The 16,243-nt window shown below is 45.8% G+C and overlaps 1 protein-coding gene across 4 annotated transcripts in view; it reads left to right on the forward strand.

The window, feature by feature from the left end:
- Positions 1-16,243, forward strand: part of LOC138292724 (zinc finger protein 501-like) — a 109,674-nt gene that overhangs the window by 61,597 nt on the left and 31,834 nt on the right. The window lies entirely within an intron of this gene.

The raw sequence follows: 16,243 nt of genomic DNA on the forward strand, positions 1-16,243 counted from the left end.
CTCAATCAACACAGCATCCAAGGACAATGGGACACTCAGCAGAGACAGTTTCACATAAAACACTTAGAACTACTGGCAGTATTTCTAGCGTTGAATGCATTTCAACCCATAATAAGCCACAAACACATTCTTGTCAAAACAGACAACATGACAACTATGGCCCTCATTCTGACCTTGGCGGGCGGCGGAGGCCGCCCGCCAAAGTCCCGCCGTCAGGTTACCGTTCCGCGGTCGAAAGACCGCGGCGGTAATTCTGACTTTCCCGCTGGGCTGGCGGGCGGTCGCCTTCAGACCGCCAGCCAGCCCAGCGGGAAAGAGGCTTCCACGATGAAGCCGGCTCGGAATCGAGCCGGCGGAGTGGAAGCTGTGCGACGGGTGCAGTTGCACCCGTCGCGTATTTCACTGTCTGCGCAGCAGACAGTGAAATACATGTAGGGGCCCTCTTACGGGGGCCCCTGCAATGCCCATGCCAGTGGCATGGGCACTGCAGGGGCCCCCAGGGGCCCCGCGACCCCCCCTACCGCCATCCGGATCTCGGCGGTCCGACCGCCGGGATCTGGATGGCGGTAGGGGGGGTCGGAATCCCCGCGGCGGTGCAGCAAGCTGCGCCGCCGCGGAGGATTCAATGGGGCCGCGGTACACTGGCGGGACCCCGCCAGTGGTGCCGGTCCGACCGCGGCTTTACCGCCGCGGTCGGAATCCCCATTGGAGCACCGCCGGCCTGTCGGCGGTGCTCCCGCGGTCCTCCGCCCTGGCGGTCAAAGACCGCCAGGGTCAGAATGACCACCTATGTATTATCTGAACAAACAGGGAGGAACACACTCGACACAGTTGTGTCTCCTGGCACAGAGAATATGGCATTGGGCGATTCACAACCACATTCGCCTAATAGTACAGTTTATTCCAGGGATTCAGAATCAGTTAGCAGACAATCTCTCTCGGGATCACCAACAGATCCACGAATGGGAGATTCACCCCCAAATACTAAACACTTACTTCCAAAGATGAGGAACACCACAAATAGACCTATTTGCAACAAAAGAAAATGCAAAATGCCAAAACTTCGCATCCAGGTACCCACAAGATCAATCTCAGGGCAATGCGTTATGGATGAGCTGGTCAGGGATATTTGCATACGCTTTTCCCCCTCTCCCACTTCTTCCGTATCTGGTAAACAAATTGAGTCAAAACAAACTCATACTAATAGCACCAACCTGGGCAAGACAACCTTGGTACATAACACTACTAGACCTCTCAGTAGTGCCTCATATCAAGCTTCCAAACAGACCAGATCTGTTAACTCAACACAAACAACAGATCGGGCATCCAAATCCAGCATCACTGAATCTAGCAATTTGGCTCCTGAAGTCTTAGAATTCGGACATCTAGACCTTACACAGGAATGTATGGAGGTCATAAAACAAGCAAGGAAACCAACCACAAGACATTGCTATGCAAATAAGTGGAAAAGATTTGTTTATTATTGCCATAATAATCAAATTCAGCCATTACACGCATCTGCTAAAGACATCGTAAGCTACTTACTGCATTTACAAAAGTCAAAGCTAGCTTTTTCATCCATTAAAATACATCTTACCGCAATTTCAGCTTATCTGCAAATTACGCACTCAACTTCATTATTTAGGATCCCAGTCATAAAAGCATTTATGGAGGGCCTAAAGAGAATTATTCCACCAAGAACACCACCAGTTCCTTCGTGGAACCTTAACATTGTCTTAACACAACTCATGGGTCCACCTTTTGAACCCATGCACTCATGTGAGATACAATATTTAACATGGAAATTAGCGTTTCTCATTGCCATCACATCTCTAAGAAGAGTAAGTGAAATACAGGCATTTACCATACAAGAACCCTTTATTCAGATACACAAGCATAAAGTAGTTTTACGAACTAACCCAAAGTTCTTACTAAAAGTGATATCACCGTTTCACTTAAATCAAACAATAGAACTACCAGTGTTCTTTCCAGAACCAGATTCTGTAGCCGAAAGAGCACTACATACATTAGACATCAAAAGAGCTTTAATGTACTGCATTGATAGAACAAAACAAATACGGAAAACAAAACAACTGTTTGTTGCTTTTCAAAAACCTCATACAGGGAATCCAATATCCAAACAAGGCATTGCCAGATGGATAGTCAAATGTATTCAAACCTGTTATCTCAAAGCAAAAAGAGAACTGCCTATAACACCAAAGGCACATTCAGGAAGAAAGGTGCTACTATGGCCTTCCTAGGAAACATTCCAATCACTGAAATATGTAAGGCAGCCACATGGTCTACGCCTCATACATTCACCAAACATTACTGCGTGGATGTGTTAACAACACAACAAGCCACAGTAGGACAAGCAGTACTACGAACTTTATTTCAAACAACTTCAACTCCTACAGGCTGAGCCACCGCTTTTGGGGAGATAACTGCTTACTAGTCTATGCAAAGCATGTGTATCTGCAGCTACACATGCCATCGGACAGAAAATGTCACTTACCCAGTGTACATCTGTTCGTGGCATGAGACGCTGCAGATTCACATGCGCCCACCCGCCTCCCCGGGAGCCTGTAGCCGTTTCGAAGTTGATTTTGAACATTTGTAAATTTGTAAATATATCACTTTAAACCACATTATGTACATACATATTTACTCCATTGCATGGGCACTATTACTATAATACACAACTCCTACCTCACCCTCTGCGGGGAAAGCAATCTAAGATGGAGTCGACGCCCATGTGCAATGGAGCTGAAAGGGGAGGAGTCCCTCGGTCTCGTGACTCGAAAAGACTTCTTCGAAGAAAAACAACTTGTAACACTCCGAGCCCAACACTAGATGGCGGGATGTGCAAAGCATGTGAATCTGCAGAGTCTCATGCCACGAACAGATGTACACTGGGTAAGTGACATTTTCCATATATATATATATATATATATATTTGTTCTATCAGCTAAGTGCATCCTCAGTCTTATGTATTGGCCAGGCAGAGGCCCTTCTGTCACCTATGTGCAACCTCACTCATATTTAGTGTCCAAGCTCTGTCTCTTCTGTCACCTGTGTGCACCCTCATTCTTGTCTATATGTTGTTCTGCGTCATTTATGTCTCTGTACACCCTAAATCATAAAGATGAGCTTTGCAGTGTTCATTCTGTGTGCACCTTCAGTCATATGTATTAGCCATGCTGTCTCCCCTTTATGACCTATGTGTATCAGCAGTTCTATCTAGGAACCCCTTCTGTGCCACTTGAGTCACCTTTATGCACCCCAAATCATATGTGTTGGTCATGTTCTATCCCTTTTATTACCTAAGCTAATGCCCTATCATATGGAGGAACCACAGTTGTGCCACTTGTATCATCGCTGTGCACATTAAATCATATGTATGAGCTGCGTAGTACCCTTTCCGTCATCTACGTTGTCAGGATGTGGGTGTACTATATGATATGGCTGTGGGGGCTTTATAGTGCAGTGCATGCACAAATACCGTCTTGGGGCCTGTCAGGCTTGTTTATGTAACCTCAACCCTGGGTAGCTGTGGCTGCGAGCAGTAAGGCTTAGCAAAGGAAGTATGTGTAAAGCATTTGACAACACCAAACAACTAAATAAAAAAGCAACAGCACATGAATGAAAGAAGAACGCCAATTTAGAAGAATAGGTAATATTTTAATGAATTTTTGGAGACCTTGGTGAACAAAATACACCAAAGGCTTCCGGAGATACAGATTTTTGAAGATATTATCAACTTAAACTGCAACCTTAAACAAGCATTGGTCAACAAAAACTTTGGAAACTCTTGAAAAGTTTGAAATAATTTGTTTGGCTGCTCCGGCCCAGATTGGGCAACCAATTCCGGTAAGATAGAATGTTTAGGAGCCCAGAGTGGACACCTTGAACAGTTACCTGGCCACTTGAGCGATTTTGAAGCAAAATTCAAACTTTACAGGACAACAGCTATAGATGACAATCGAGTGGTACCGATGCTGAGGGATGCAAGCAAAAAATACTCGAAGGATGCTTCGGTTATCGTGTGGTTGATGGGGGTGACTTGGTGCTCCTCGGTCCATGGGTGAAGTGAGCCGAACTTTTCCACAGAGATCGGGGTCCCTCAAAGTCCTCAACTTGCAGTAGCAGTCCAGCTGATGCTGGGCTACAGGTCACCCTTCACCACGGTTTGGGTGAAATCCTTAGATGGGGGCTAGTGTCCCTTAAGTACGAGGAATCCGGAATTGGATAGCACTCGCAGGCCAGTCAGGCTTGAGTGTACCTTTCGGCTATCTTGGATTTGTCCTCTTCGGTGCTCGGAGACTGGTAGCAGCAAAACATCTGCATTGACTACCAGCTTGTCAGTTTGGGCTACTTTACCTCTTGTGTCACTGGAGCTGGTTCCAGGAGATCAGCCAACCGATCCTTAGAGTCACTACTGTAGCTTGGGGCTGGGAATCAACTTTCCCCTAAGGCTAAAGATGCAGACACAGTCCAATCTTTGCTAGCTCAAAGTGTAACAGGTGCAGTCCTTCCAACAGTGCAGCCTCTCTTTGTGTGTGTCAAAGGGTAGCTGGGCAGTCCTTTTTCAGTCCTTTCTCTGATTCTAGCGTGATCTGATGGTCAGAGTGCCAGAGGTGCCATATTTATCCCAGGAAAGTGCCCTGAAGGGACCACATGTTCACTAGCCAATGGGCTACTGGGTCCCCTTCTGCCTAGTGATGACGTTCCTATGGTGTGTGGAATCTAGCTATCCCAGAATGCCACATTCCTGCCCCTTTCAAAATGGCATGACCCTTCCTCAGTCGTAAGGAACTTGATAGCCCACTTAGAGATGTGGCTACCAGAGGGTTACACGCCCATGGTAGAAGCGGTTTGGGGAGGTGTTTTCCCTCCTTGACCCCGTCTCCACTTTGTCTGCATGAACAAAAGGCATCCTGCTCAGGGGTGTTGGCGCTACTTCCCTCACAAAGAGTGCTTCCCCTTTAAAGCTCGCCTTTTTACGCTTACACCCTGAGTTACGATCCTGGGGGAGGAGGTGACACCTCAGTCTGCAGCAACTGTCTTTGTTCCTCTGCCGGGAAGAAGTTCACACGTCTGCCCAGGTGGTCAGTAAGCTGTCTGTGCACCAGGACCTTTGTGAGGCTGCTGGGCTAGCTGGAGTACAGAGGTGCAGCTTCCTAAAAGTTGCTAACCTTTAATGGTGGTATTAAATTCGACCTGGGCATCACGTCGGGTTTAATGCCACAATTAATTTGATACCTTACATGACCCAGTTAGGTAGTCCTATTCAGGAGTTAACCAGGTTGGGGGGCCAAGTGGTAATCCTGTGTCAGCCTTTGGGGCTACTAATTTTATCCACAGCAAAACAACAATTAGGAAGTGTTGCTCTCAAGACACATTACAAATAAATGTCCTACTTAACAAAACACAGCTCCCTGCCGTAGGGCTCTATAGGCCCTCCTTAGGGGAAACATATATATATTGGTAAGGGATAGTAGAGTTTGCCATTGGTGTGAATGATAAAGTCGAACTGGCAGTGCAAAAACACGGTCCTTCAGTGCCAGATATTTGTAATGCTTTGGAAGGTGGTATGCTGCTAGTCACTCTGCGCTGTATCAGTGCCCGTTAGCCTGCCATAGCTTCAGGTTTTCATGCTCTGCCTCCAGCATTACAGGTTTTTTGATCAGAAGAAGTATATCAAATTCTTGTCTTTGAAGGCATGTCAAGCATTTGGGATTGTCATCTGATTTGCCCTTTAATAAGGGAATCAGTAAGTGGCTGCTTAGGCAAATATATTTAGGGTTAGTTTATTCTTTTGAGTTGTACCTATATTGGAACTGCGCTTCTTGTTTATCATTCTGTTTTCTTGTGAACAAGAGCTGTTGTTTTATCTGCAATCTTTCCTGGTAATGGAACCAGCTTTATTTGTATCCTAGGGCCAGATGTAGCAAAATCCTATTTTGCGACTTGCAAATTGCGAGTCTGAGTGACTCACAATTTGCAAGTCGCAAAATCGGATGCAGAATGGTGTCTCAGACACCTTCTGCGACTCGCTATGGGGTCGCAAAGACCCACCTCATAAGTATTCATGAGGTGGGTCGCATTTTGCGACCCCATAGCGAGTCCCTGCACTCACAGGGATGGTGGCCTGCTGTAGTCAGCAGACCTCCATGTCTGTGACTGCTTTTTAAATAAAGCAGTTTTTTTTTTTCATTTTGCAGCCCGTTTTCCTTAAAGGAAAACGAGTTGCAAAATGAAAAAAATACCGAAACCATTTGGTTTAGTTTTTTTTAGAGTAGGACCACTGCCTGCTCTGAAACAATATTTTTGTCGACATTCACAAAGGGGAAGGGGTCCCATGGGGACCCCTTCCCTTTTGCGAATGAGTTACCACCAGTGTGACACTGGTGGTAACTGAGTTGGTTTGCGACCGCATTCACGGTCACAAAGCACCTCTGAATTGCGATGCGAGTCGCAAATAGGAAGGGAACACCCCTTCCTATTTGCGAGTCGCATTCCCAAATTGCGAGTCGATACCGACTCGCAATTTGGGAATGAGTATCGCGTGAGGCCGTTTGCATGGCGCAAACTGCGATTTTCGCAGTTTGCGACATGCAAACGGCTTGCTACATCTGGCCCCTAGACTTTAGGATTTATCATGTTGTGTTCCTAGAATGCAATGAGCTGGGAGAGTATGGTAAACGTGAAACATCCTTGCAGGCTTATATTGTGCACATTTTGTTGACTGCATACTTATTTGGCAGGCACAGGCATCACATTTGGAAGCTGGTAATCAAGGTTCACATCCACAGAATGCATGCTATCATAAAAACTTTCCACCTGTCTGTCTTATTTTTTTTAAATCAGAACAATATAATTGCAAAAAGCATTATTTCTCACATAGACCCCTCTAATGATTACACCTAAGTCATTAACATACTCCAAAGAAAATGGAGTAAGTCTATTGAATAGCTTCCTTTTGCATCCCTCAATAACTAATGGGCTGACTACTAACTTTGGGCTCCCAGGTAGCGTGCTACTCTCGGTAAAGCACTTCAACATTTTGTCAGGGTTCGTAAGCACTATATAAATGCAATTGCAATATCAGTTTTCTGTTCCTGTTCTTGTAGGACATGTACTAGGCAAATCCCTGAATCTACTGCTGCTTCTCTCACTCTCTCTTTCGGTCTGATCCACCTCTTCCAGAATGTTTACATCAAAAAGCTGATATTTAGCATCGTGCCAACACTGTCAAGGGATTGTTGCATCCATACATTGTAGAGGTGATAGCAAACCAGCAACAGTTATTACAAGGCACACACTTGTTTTCATCCACTAAATCTTTGTGTTTGCATGGTGTGTGGTAGGTGCATTACTTCTGTGATGTAGTGGTTGTGATCAGAACTACTACTTGCTTTTCTCCAAGTAGAAATCCTTGAGAATGTGCGAATGCAGACCCCCTATGATATGAGGCTACAGAAGTCCCATTCGCTGTTATATTGTTAGATTATATCTTCCACACATGGCATTGATTCGGAAAAGCCACAGTTTCAATTTTGAATTGTGTAATATTAATACAATGTTGTAGAAAACATAGAAAAGACAGTAGAGGGCTGCGAACAGTCTTAAAGATGTTTGAGTTATGTGAGAAAGTAGCCTCTTTCTAGCATGTTACCCCCATTTTTGGCCTGTTTGTCAGTGTGTTTTACTGTAGCCAGGCCCCACTGCTCATAGTTTGTGGCCTATATGTGTTGTCAGTATGCTTGACTGTGTCACTGGAGTTCTGCTAACCAGAACTCCAGTGCTTATGCTCTCTCTGTGTACCAAATTTTTCACTATAGTTTAATTACTCCATATTCCAATTCTGATTGGCACACTGGTCCCCCTTATAAGTCCCTAGTATATGGTACCTAGGTACCCATGGCATTGAGGTTCCAGGAGATCCTTATGGGCTGCAGCATTTCTTTTGCCACCCATAAGGAGCTCATACAAACCTTTCTTCAGAACTGCCACTGCAGCCTGATTGAAATAGTGCACACACTATTTCACAGCCATTTTTCACTGCACCAGGTAACTTATAAGTCACCTAAATGTCTAACCTTCATTTACTGAGGTCTAGGTGCAAAGTTACCTTGTGTGAGGGCACCCTTGCACTAGCAAAGGTGCCCCCACATTGTCCAGGGCCAATTCCCCGGACTTCGTGAGTGCGGGCCCAACATTATAAACGTGCACTACAAATATGTCAATACATATATGTAGATTCACAATGGTAACTCCGAATATGGCCATGTGAGGTGTCTAAGATTGTGGAATTGAACCCCTAATCCAAATCTGGTATTGAGGGGCCAATTCCATGCACCCTGGGGGCTCCACCATGGACCCCCAGTACTGCCAAACCAGCTCCCTGAGGTTCCCACTGCAGCCCCAGCTCCTGCCTCCTCACAGACAGGTTTCTGCCCTCCTGGGGATTGAGCAGCTCAATTCCAAGAAGGCAGAACAATGCATTTCCTTTATGATAGGGGTGTTAGACCCTCTCCCATTGGAAATAGGTGTTACAGGCTTGGGAGGGGTATCCTCCCAGGGCCTCTGGAAATGCTTTGAAGGGCACAAGCAGTGCCCTCCTTGCATAATCCAGGCTACACCGGTTCAGGGACTCCCAGTCCCTGCTCTAGCCCGAACCTGGACAAAGGAAAGGGGAGTGACCACCCCCACTGTCCATCATCACCCCAGTGGTGGTGCCCAGATCTCCTCCAGAGTGTCCCTGGTGTTAGCCATCTTGGATTCCAAGGTGTGGGGACCCTCTGAAGACCTCTGAGTGGCCAGTGCCAGCAGGTGACGTCAGAGACCCCTCCTGATAGGTGCATACCGGGGTAGGTAGCCAATCCCCCTCTCAGGGCTATTAAGGGTCTCTCCTCTGGGTGTTTCCTCAGATTCGGCTTGCAAGATTCCTACACGACTCCTCTGCTTCAGCTACTGACCGTCAAATCAACCGCAGATTGCTCTAGGAACCGCTGTAACTGCAACAAAGTATCCAGGAAGACACCTGTGACCTGCAACTTCAGCTCCAGCTCCAGCCAGCAATTGCAGCAGTTTCCAAGGTGTGCACGCTCTGAGGACTGCCTGTCTTCACCCTGCACCAGAAGAACCGAAGGAATCTCTTGTGGAGTGACAGAGTCACTTCCCTGCTTCAGCAGGCACCTTTCTGCGACAACAACCGGTACTTTGGGACTCCTCTCCAGTTGACAAGCGTGATCCCTGGAACACAGGTGGTGGACCGAAGTGACCCAGACAGTCCAAAGGTCCAGCTGTCCAAATTTGGTGGAGGTAAGAGCTTGCCTTCCCGTGCAGCGACAGTACCCCTGTTCACCGCGTCTTCTGCAGCTCGTTGGGCTTCTGTGCACTTCTTCCAAAAGTTCTTTGTGCACAGCGTAGCCCAGGTCCCCAGCACTCCATCCTGTGACGCACAGCTCTCTGAGCTGTTCTCCGGCGGTGTGGGATCCTCCAGTGTAGTGCTGTGACGACTTCACTTTGCCACTCCTTTGTCCCCGTGTTCTGGGACTCCCGTGGGTGCTGTCTGGTCTTTTGAAGGCTCTCTAAGGTGCTGAGAGGCCCCTCTGTCTCCTCAGTCTGAGTTGAGACCCCCAGGTCCCTCCTGGATCCAGGCAGCTCCTCTTTGACGCCAACCCCGTACTTGCGTGAACCAAGGCTTGTTGGCGGAATCCACCGACTCAAAGAGCCTGCATCCAACGACTCGACGTGGGATATCTCTTGCACCAAGCAGGAACCCGCAGCTATCTTCTTTGGTGCATTTCTGTACTTTTCTTCCAACTGGAGAATCCACTTTTGCTCCTTCTTCCAGGTGGGCAGGGGCTCCTGTTCTTCCTGGACTCTTCTTCGACTTCTGGTCTTGGAGCTACAATCACAGATAACAACACCCAGATTCACCAGTAAACTGATAATCCACATCTCTGTTTGAAGGTCTCTTTCCATTCAGCACCTCAAACACTGCCTGAACATCATCCAGACTTGGATGCCTAGTACCTGCCTGAAGCTCAGCCCAGCCAAAACAGAATTCCTGTTATTTGCCAAGAAACACAAACAAGAATCAGTACAAACCTGGCTCAATGACATGAAAGATGACTGCTTTGAACCCTGGCTTTCACTGAAAGCTAAGTTACTTGGATTCGCCATTGACACCAACAACACCCTTAATAAACACATTACCAAAAAAAGCTGGTGTGGTACCAGCTTTCTCTTCTGAAGAAAGTGAAACAGATGATACCAGAAGGTGACTTCAGAACTACTGTTAAATCCATCATACTCTCACATCTGGAAGGTGGTAATTCCCTGCCCCATTGCCTCCCAAACTTCACACTTGCACCCCTTATGGGCACCCTACACACAGCAGCACATCTCATCCAGGAACAAAAGAGACACTGGTCACATCATCCCCATCCTCACTTTATTGGCTTCCCTTACTGTCCCACATCATCATGGAATCCAGCTATTTCTTTTACAAGGCCATGAAAGCCAGCATAGCTGCTTATCCTGCAGACAAGCTCATCATATGTGGTGGGCTGCTGCATATCCACAACCAGGACACCACCGGAGTGCTGATTAAGAATTGCAAAAAAAGGAAGAAAAAGTCAGCAGACCCTTTTCATCTGTGAAATCAGGAACTGGACAACATACCCATATCCATCAGCATCATCCCAGTGCTGTTGTAGTTTAGGAAAGAGTTAAAGGTGCACCTGAATCACAGTGCACTAAGAGTCCACCAGCTGCCTATCTCTTCTGTAGCTCGTTGACTTCATGCTAGTCTTTGACCTTTTGTAGTGTTTTGCTGCCTTTGGGTAGGTTTGTGCAATCGAAATGCCACTTTCCTACATAGACACATAAATAATTAAGACTATGGTGGTGTAGGATCCACAATGTGAGACCTTTGACTGCTTGTCTGTATTGGTGATGTGCCTAAACTATCCATGAATGGTAGAAACATGTTAGTAATTCTCTTCTGGAACAGGGGGTTTGCAGTGTAATTTAAACAACGGTGATGTTGGTGATTATGTTTTGTGGATTCTCATTATTATGATACAGGAGTGTTAGGCTTGTTCCTCAATATCATGGCCAGGATTGTCACCTGTTATCAGTAATACTTCATCATTTGGGAAATTTAAATCTATTGACGGTCCTTTGGTAGATAATTATTCAAGTCGGAATGTACCACTAATTGTTAAAATATGAAAGTGTTGTGCTATCTTGACCTTAACATCCAGTTTGGCCTCATAACTTTGCTAGCCAGGATTCCATCATCTTCAGACTAATTGTTATTTTAAACCCAAAAAGCAAGATGATAAAGTGTTTAAGGATAGTGAATTTAATTATTTAGTTTAATTATCATATGATAATCTAGCCAGATGATCTACTGATCTGCATGGCGGCTTCAATACAAAAACAGCCAGTGGTGGCATTACATGTCGTCTACTTGAATAGCAAGATTCATTCCCGGTTATTCCTGAAGCATTTTAATGATTGCTAGAAAAATTTATATGACTGGCAAGTTGTGAAAGGATTGTTTAAAAGTGTTAGATGTGCCTTTTTTCAATGAAAACTGTTATGGTGAACAGTCCGCTCATGGTTCATGGACAAGAGGTTGCTACAGCCCATTAAGTGTCTTCCCCTTTGTCTCTTGCAAAGAGTTTAATAATTATTGTGAATTTTATAGAGGGAAAAGTCTGGAAAGTGATCTCCAGTCTTATTGTCTCACATTAAGTGTTCCTTATTATCATATATTTGGATGTGAAATTGTCAAATGCTGCACATTCTTGTAAATGTAACACAGTATCTTCAAGCTAATTAAAGTCTTCCTCAGGCCTTAACAAGTTAATCCCACTAGGAGAATTGGGAGCTTACCCAGTGACCTCTTATCAGTCAAACTGGTACAATCAAAATTATTTGCAAAATTGTGTAAGCAGGTATTGTTCTATTTAGAGGTATTCCTATGTATTCACTAACAGCTCCTGCATAAGAAGTGAAATATACAAAGAAGGAAGCCAAATAATGAAAGCACATTTGTATCTAAAAACATATGCCTGAAGCAGGTGTATAAAAATCCTATTAAGAAGAACAAAGCCCTCCAGAGGAAAGTGTTGTAGAAAAACGCTGGAGACCATTTTCGAGCATGAGGAACAGGCTTTCTGGAATATGTTTTTTTTTTTTAATATTAGTGTTTTGGATGATATTGGCTGTCTTTTACTGGTATCAGACAGAGTGATAAAATCATAAAATTATCGTATACTAACCCAGGTGCATCTGCACTTGTTTAAGTAACAAAAGGGAAAACGCATTTAAGTATTGATTTTCTTGAATTAACTAAACTGAGGAGTGTCTACGCTGCAGTGCTAGTGACATAGTTAACTGGGCTAACACAGTACATAAGTTATTGTACCTTGGCTATTTTGAACCCCCAGCTAAGATTAATTTAAGTCAGTTATATAATGGTTGTCTGAGGCTGCAATATGGTTTTCCAACAAGGTTCAATCAATCAGTCAATCAATCATGGCATTTATAGAGCGCGCTACTCACCTTTGAGGGTCTCAAGTTGGAGGGGGTCACTGCTGCTCAAAGAGCCAGGTCTTGAGGCGCTTCCTGAAGGCGAGGTGGTCCTGGGTAGTCCTGAGGTGGACAGGGAGGGAATTCCACGTCTTGTCTGCCAGGTAGGAGAAGGATTTCCCCCCAGCGGTGGTTCGGCGGATGCGAGGGACGGCGGCGAGAGCGAGGCTGGTAGAGCGAAGTTGACAGGTGGGCGTGTAGAAGGCGAGGCGACTGTTGAGGTATTCGGGGCCCTTGTTGTGGAGGGCTTTGTGTTCGTGGGTGAGGAGCATGAAGGTGATCCTTTTGTTGACGGGTAGCCAGTGCAGGTGTTTCAGGTGGGCGGAGATGTGGCTGTGGCGAGGTACGTCGAGGATGAGGCGTGCAAAGGCGTTTTGTATGCGCTGAAGACGTTTCTGAAGTTTTGTGGTGGTTCCTGCGTATAGGGTGTTTCTGTAGTCCAGGCGACTTGTGACGAGGGTGTGGTTCACAGTTTTTCTGCTGTCGGCGGGGATCCAGCGGAAGATTTTTCGGAGCATGCGAAGGGTGTGGAAGCAAGAGGACGAGACGGCGTTGACTTGCTTGGTCATGATGAGAAGGGGGTCCAGGATGAATCCGAGATTGCGTGCGTGGTCTGAAGAGGTTGGTGTGGTGCCCAGGGCCGTGGGCCACCAGGAGTCGTCCCAGGCGGACGGGGAGTTTCCGAGGATGAGGACTTCCGTCTTGTCAGAGTTCAGCTTCAGGCGGCTGAGTTTCATCCATTGTGCGACGTCTTTCATTCCATCCTGCAGGTTGGCTTTGGCGGTGGCTGGGTCTTTGGTTCAGGAGAGTATCAGCTGGGTGTTGTCGGCGTAGGAGATGATGTTGATGTTGTGTTTGCGAGCGATGTCGGCGAGGTCGCTCATGTAGACATTGAAGAGAGTAGGGCTGAGCGAGGAGCCTTGTGGGACGCCGCAGATGATCTCGGTGGGTTCTGAGCGGAAGGGCGGGAGGTAGACTCTTTGGGATCGGTCCGAGAGGAAAGAGATGATCCAGTCCAGGACCTGTCCTTGGATACAGGTGGAGCGGAGGCGGATTATTAGGGTGCGGTGGCAGACGGTGTTGAAAGCAGCCGAGAGGTCAAGGAGGATGAGGGCGGTTGTTTCTCCGTTGTCCAACAGGGTTCTGATGTCGTCAGTGACTGCGATGAGGGCGGTTTCCGTGCTGTGGTTGGCCCGAAAGCCAGACTGGGAGGGGTCGAGCAGGTTGTTGTCTTCAAGGAAGTTGGTCAGTTGATTGTTGACGGCCTTCTCGATGACCTTGGCCGGGAAGGGGAGGAGCGAGATGGGGCGGAAGTTCTTTTTGTTGGGGTCCGCCGTAGGTTTTTTCAGGAGAGCGTTGACTTCTGCGTGTTTCCAGCTCTCGGGGAAGGTGGCAGATGCAAACGAGCTGTTGATGATGCTCTGGAGATAGGGGGTGATGATGGCGTCCGCTTTGTTGAAGATGTGATGTGGGCAAGGGTCCGAGGGGGCGCCGGAGTGGATGGTGTTCATGGTGGTTCTAGTCTCTTCGGAGCTGATGGGTGTCCAGGCGTTGAGGGTGATGGTTGGGGCTGTGAGTTCTGTGGTGGTCGGCGGGATCTGTGGTCCGAAGCTGTCGTTTAGGTCGGTGATCTTTCGATGGAAGAAGGTAGCGAGGGAGTTGCAGAGTTCTTGTGAGGGCGTGATGGAGTTGGAACTGGCGTTGGGATTGTAGAGCTCTTTGACGATGTTGAAGAGTTCTTTGCTGTTGTGGGTGTTCTTGTCCAGTCTCTCTTTGAAGGATGCCCTTTTGTTGGAGCGGATCAGCTGGTGGTGTTCGCGGGTGGCGATTTTGAGGGCTGACATATTTTCTGTGGTGTGTTCTTTGTGCCAGGTTTTTTCGAGGGTACTGCAGGTTTTCTTGGATTCTTTGAGGGCGTCTGTGAACCAAGGAGGTTTCCTGATGTTGGTCTGTCTTGGGTCGATTCTGGGGGGGCGAGGTTGTCGGCGCAGTTGGTGATCCACTGTGTGAGGCTGAGGGCTGCGTTGTTGGCGTCGGAGGTGATGGCAGGTTGGTTATGGTTGAGAGTGGAGAGTAGCTGTTCTGTGGAGATTTTGTTCCAGGGTCTGCGGGTGATAAGTTGTGTGCGAAGGCGGTGGGTCTTGAGTCTGAAGGTGAAGTGGACACATCTGTGGGTTCCGTTCCTCAAGTCCATGTCCACGATACCAGGTGCTGCGGCACTGACATCAATAGCAAGAAAAAGCCTTATGTGTGGGGCTGTGTCACTGTACTGTGCAATCGTAGACTAAAAGTACATCTGTGAAGAACCCTTATGTGTGGGGCTGTGTCACTTTACTGTGCAATCGTAGACTAAAAGTAAATTTGTTACAATTGATCAAGCTTCATTTTCCCTCAACCTGTGGGGTGTTTGCTACACAGTATTTGACAACCAAGGATCATGTGCTTCTTGATATAAATACAGTCTACCCAAACTGCCTTAGTATTTTACTGGGATATGGTAGCACAAATACCTGATGGTTGATTTTACAGAAATACAGATAATGTGCATATGTCAAACTGATGGGAAAAAAGCTTGCACTTCACTGGGGCCTCAGTGGCCAGTTAATCATGGGAATGTAAATAAATAGCATATTAATTTGTTGAGCTAGTTCTCACACAGAAGAATAGTGTGCCCTCACATTTGCAAAATAATTTGTGATGTTAACACAATTTATGGATGTTAGATAGATGTATCCAACTATCATTTGTGGGATTCCTGTCTGATTTCCCTACAACAATAATTTAAAAAATGGGTTTAAAACAACAGTGCTAAGGAGGTTCTTTCACCTGCAAATCACTTGGAGATGATTACAAAGGAATTTCATTTAACTTCTGTATAGTGGCATGCTTTATTTTTGTTAGTATCTTTTTTTTAACAGACTCCATGGTAAAGACCAAGATGCAACAAGGTATTTTTTTATGTCAAACTGAATATTAGGCCTTTTGTACCATTTGAAATACATTATGAGATATGAAGCAATATTTTGTGAGTTCACTACAATACCTACGATTTTAAAAATAGAGTTTAAATGTAAATTTTCTGCTTTTGCTAGGCAAGCAGAAAAGTGTGCTCTGATAATTGAAAAGTCATATGTCTTACATGCTTCATCAACTGATATAGATCTTAGCTCAGCATGTATAAGAATTATAATGGATCATGATTTGCGGCTGAGGTACATGCACATTTGTCTGGGACATGTTAAAACCTTGAAATGTATGGGTATTATCTGTGCGAATGAACTATGTATGTTATGTAAATCTGACCAATTATAAATGCGTTTATGTATAATTTTAAGTAAGTTTGGGTGTTGCTACTAGGCATGTATTTTAGCTACAATGTTAGAGCTAACTAGCTCATTACCAATTTATAAAATTTGATGGATTCTAGCAACAAGAATTCGTATTTCTGGGTCCAGTTCGAAGTATTAGCAGTATATATGTTTTGGTATATTTGTATATCAAGTTTAAGTGTTAGTGTAATATACTGTTTGGCCCTTTGTTAATGTTTATATGGCTTAAATGATAACCAGAACTTAACTATTAAATACAATAAATAATTTTGCTTATTCCCAACGTTTTGGAGTTTCTC

This window comes from Pleurodeles waltl, chromosome 4_2 (assembly GCF_031143425.1).
Source record: "Pleurodeles waltl isolate 20211129_DDA chromosome 4_2, aPleWal1.hap1.20221129, whole genome shotgun sequence".
NCBI classification, from domain to species: Eukaryota; Metazoa; Chordata; class Amphibia; order Caudata; family Salamandridae; genus Pleurodeles; species Pleurodeles waltl.